The sequence below is a fragment of the Atta colombica genome, unplaced genomic scaffold (assembly GCF_001594045.1).
Source record: "Atta colombica isolate Treedump-2 unplaced genomic scaffold, Acol1.0 scaffold47, whole genome shotgun sequence".
Classification (NCBI taxonomy): domain Eukaryota; kingdom Metazoa; phylum Arthropoda; class Insecta; order Hymenoptera; family Formicidae; genus Atta; species Atta colombica.
This window is the reverse complement of record NW_017259536.1, coordinates 3,597,199-3,601,941: the sequence shown is the minus strand read 5'-3', so window position 1 is coordinate 3,601,941 and position 4,743 is coordinate 3,597,199. Positions and strand designations below refer to the sequence as shown.

At 33.1% G+C, this 4,743-nt stretch overlaps 1 protein-coding gene across 4 annotated transcripts in view; it reads left to right on the top strand.

The window, feature by feature from the left end:
* LOC108691555 (excitatory amino acid transporter 1) overlaps positions 1-4,743 on the top strand; it is a 24,723-nt gene that overhangs the window by 11,754 nt on the left and 8,226 nt on the right. The window lies entirely within an intron of this gene.

Genomic DNA, 4,743 nt, shown 5'->3' with positions numbered 1-4,743 from the left:
TTAAAATATTGTCCATCGCTGCCTACTACTTTTTCCCATCTCTCAGGCAATTTTCGAATTCCATTCGAAAAAATGACTCGTCTTTGGAGGCGATCCAATTTTCGATTTCTGTGAAAGAAGTGAATCGGATGACTTGCTGTATTCTTCGGAACAACCAATAATCAGAAGGAGCAATGTCCAGAGAATACGGCGGGTGCGATAAAACATTCCATTTGAGCGTTTCCAAAGATTTTTTTACGACTTTAGCGACATAAGCGTTGTCATGAAGAAGAATAATTTTATCATGTCTTTGTTCGTATTTCGGCCATTTTTTTCGCAATGCACAGCTTAAACGAATCAATTGTAGCCGATGCCGATCGCCCGTAATAGAATCGCCACGTTTCAGCAGCTCATAGTAAACAAGATTCTTTTGATCCCACCAGAGACAGAGCATGATTTTCGAATCATGAATGTTCGGTCGTAGTGTTGATGTTGAGGTTGATGGCAACAATTGACCGAGCATAGTATTTTTTCTTCTTGGGATTGTCGTAGAATATCCACTTCTCATCTCCAGTCACAATCCGATGCAAAAAACCTTTTCACTGTTGTCTTTGAATCAGCTGTTCGCAAGTGAAAAATCGTCTTTCAAAGTCTCTCGATTTCAGTTCATAAGGCATCCAATTTCCTTGTTTTTAAATCATTCCCATGGCTTTCAATCGTATAGAAACGGCTTGTTGAATTACTCTCAATGATTCTGCAAGCTCCTCTTGCGTTTGACTCTGATCTTCTTCGAGTAATGCCTCTAATTTTTTGTCTTCGAATTTTTTTGGCTGTCCAGAACGAGGCTTGTCTTCAACGCTGAAATTTCCATGAAACGTCGAAACCATTTCCTACATGATTTATCAGTTGGAACAGTGTCACCATAAACTTCGACAAGCATTCGATGGGTTTCAGCCGCACTTTTCTTCCAATTAAAGCAGAAAATCAAAACTTCTCGCAAATGCTGCTTGGTTAACACAAAATTCAACATTTCAAACACAATCAAAGGTTTTTGTATGAAACTCAAAGCGATATAAACTGAATATTATTAGCAGATGTTTAACCTCTCTGCCAAAATCAGCTGTCACTATGAACCATTCACAACAGCTGGAGCAATCTTTTGAGAAACGGACCGATTTAATTTGTACTCCCAATAATTATATTAATATATGATTATATATGTAATATTAATCATATATTTAATGAATTTGTAAGACTGAAGTGTCCTGAATACTCTATTCTAATAATGAAAGGGTAAGCTATGGAGAGATGGTTTTGATAAGCGCGAATCGCAACGGACTTTATATACAATTAAAAAGCACAGGTAATAAGAACAGGGAATTAAAATTTCAACCTACCAGAAAGCGGCATTCTATTCTATCCTACGGTTGCCAGTTCATGATTCTACTTTAACTAATTACGATTCAACGGGTACAGACAAACTGCATCATGATTTGCTAAAATATAACTGACAACTAGAAATCGCAGCCGTAGTATGATTACGGCTTTACGTTTTCTACTGTGCTTAATCGATTCGCTTAATGTTTACGTCTTACTGTCTTACTATTTTTCTATATATATATTTCTGGATTTACGACCGCATGGATCTACATATAACACTCAGTCGTGCACCCGGAAGGTCTTCGATTCAGGATACTTGGAAGAACTTGGCAGAGAGAACTAATCGCCGAGTATACAATATTAGTTTACACTGCAAGCTCCGAATATTGCTCTTGTTAAATTACAGTAATCTGATACTCGATCGTTCCACATCAATAAATTTATCAAGATTCAAGATTCGAAATCAAGATTTAAGAGGAACCTAAAACTGTATTACCGACTGTATTATCGATTAAATCATAATTTTTGTTTAACAATTATTTTTCTCCTCTTTTACAGATTCGAAAATTCTATTCCGGGATTAAAGTATACGCATTAATACGTGAGGGTTTATGTTAAGAAATTCAGTTTCGAAATTTGTTGTTCTCGGCATAACAAACACGTATTAGTGCATACCTTTAATCCTGAAAAAGAATTTCCGAATCTGTAAAAGAGGAAAAAAGTAATTATTATACAAAAATTATTTAATAAACGGCTTTAGGGTCCTCTTAAGGCCGGAGCACAGATCTTTGTGTAACGTTTAAAGCACAAGAAAATCAACCAATCAAAGACTTTTTTCATGGAAAGGAAAGAAATAAAAAACTTTAATTTGTTCATTTTTTTGTACGTTATGCGTTATGCAAGACTTTGGCGCTCCCGCCCTTATCGATGTTTTATTAACATTGATGACGTCATTAGCATGAGGATCATTAGCATTAGGACGCAACACAGTAGCGTTCTTCTACAATAGCATTAGATACGTACGAGCTGCGTCCTCGATGATGCAATCGCGAATAAAAAATTCATGCTGGCGAGTGTATCTCTGACCGGTTTTCTCAGCGGCACGTGCAAGATACTCGTCACCGAGGGTCGGTGACATTTTACAATGATAATTTTTTTGTCTAAGGCAGATTTACATATTTATTCTAATAATTTCTTCTAGCTTACGCAAATGAATTCACACTTCATCTCTTGTGCCTTTTGTTGCCCTTTATGCCGTTACACACAATCGCATGGAACAAATTTTGTATTGAAACCATACCGTAAAAACTGTTGGACACTTGAGTTATTACTAAAGTCGTGAGTTATTTCGAAAGTGATTGTATAAAGGCGTATTTATTTTTGCCACATGGAAACACTTGATGAATACTACGAAATGTGGTTCATCTATAAATAATCAGCGATTCCGCATTCCAGTTTATCACGCTTCGTTCTTCGAAAATATTGTATGAAATTGAATAGAAATTAGCAATTTAAAGTTTTAACTTTTAATAAAATAATGAGAAAGTGTCGTATGCACTTTAATTAATTTGTTACACATATAATTTGTAAAGTCACACCTTTGTAAATCCATGTATACTTTGTAAAGCTACATTATATTAGAATAAACAAAGCCTTTGCGTGATCCGCTATTAATTCCGTAAAAGCTTTGCTTTCAGTAAAAGCGTAATAATAAAGTAATAATAAAAATACATTTCTTAGAACAAATACATAGCGTTATCCAATGGGAAACATCGTTGTAATATAAAGAGGAGAAATAAAAGGAGACTCTACGATGATAATCCGCAGTATAATTTTTTGTCTCTTACCAGCTGCATACGAATATAGCTCGTGGATACTGTCAATACTTCCGTGTATTTTCTCGTATATTTATTGTATTGTTGTGATAAAGGCGATTTGCTTCGACGGATTTCAACAGATTTCGAAGGATTTTCTGCTGTCCAAAATCATTATCAATTAATTCTAATTGATCGTCATAATCATATTACTTTTCCAATTTTAAATGGAGAATATCTTGCATTTTTTTATTACACCCAGAGAAAAAGATTTGGACTCGAGAGTCCTATTTACATTAATTTGTTTCATTCAAACAAATTTAATTTTAAATGAAACATGTTTTGTTTAATCAAAAAAATTAAATTTTAATGCAAATAATCACATTCGTTAATTTAAATATTTGATTGGATTATTCCAATGCAGGAATTTGTTTAATTTAAAGAAATTTTTTCTATCTCTGCATAATGCACGGATATTTTTATGCAGTTAGCTCTTTGATAGATTTCCTTGTAAATTCTGCTAAAATTGCTTCAGAGAATTGGAGGATTGGAACATTGTCAACTTGAAATAGTTGATGATTTAGTTCCCAGTTAACCGCAGAAGAGACTTGTGAAAAGTGCCAGATATAATAAATCTGGATTAAAAAAAAATTGTGTTATGACAACGTCGTCGTGTGAAGTGCGATTGCCAACAATCGAGAAACGTGCAAACTGACCGTTAATCTCAGATCCACATACTATAACGAAGTGTTAATTATTAAAGTAAATAGTACGATTGTTCTGAAATTGAAAGAAGTGCAATGAAAATATTTCGAATATCACTCATGATATTTAGCGATACATATTATGACATATTGATTTTCTAAAATAAATTCTAATAATTATTTTATAAGCCGTTTATATATTCTTGATGCGAGTATTATGAACGCTAACGGAATAGAATAAACAAAATTTATTTATGACTTTAAGCGAGACGCGGAAATATAAATTTTTATGAGACCGCTTACAATAAAATCGTGACAAAAATAAATAAATTTCGCAAAAACTGAAATTTGAATTTTTAAAGCCTACATTACAAGCCTTTTTGTTTATTATTTTGTACTTTGATTTTTGCTACTTGAGATAATTCCGATAAAAAGGATTATATGGCAATAAAAGACTTATCAATTTATCTTCCATTGATTACAAGAGTAAAATTTATAAACAAAAATCTTGCATTTTCAAAACTGACGATAAGACTGAAATTAATTGGATTATCTGTAAATATTTAAATGAAAAAATTTCCGGGAGATTATTATACCTACTGTCAATGTAATTTGGAAGAAATATAGTCTATAAAATAAATGAAAAACGACCCATTTATTTCATAGTTACATTGCCTGTTGACATATATATATATAAGAATAGACGTAAATTACGAGGAATTTATGTCATTGTTTTATAATTTCCAAGGTTTAGAAAAAAGTCACGTTCACTGCGGAAAATCTCAGAGCATAAATTTCGGAGCATCTGTTGCTATTTGTTACAGTGATCGTCTCGAAGTCGACACATTTACATGTCGACTGTGTAT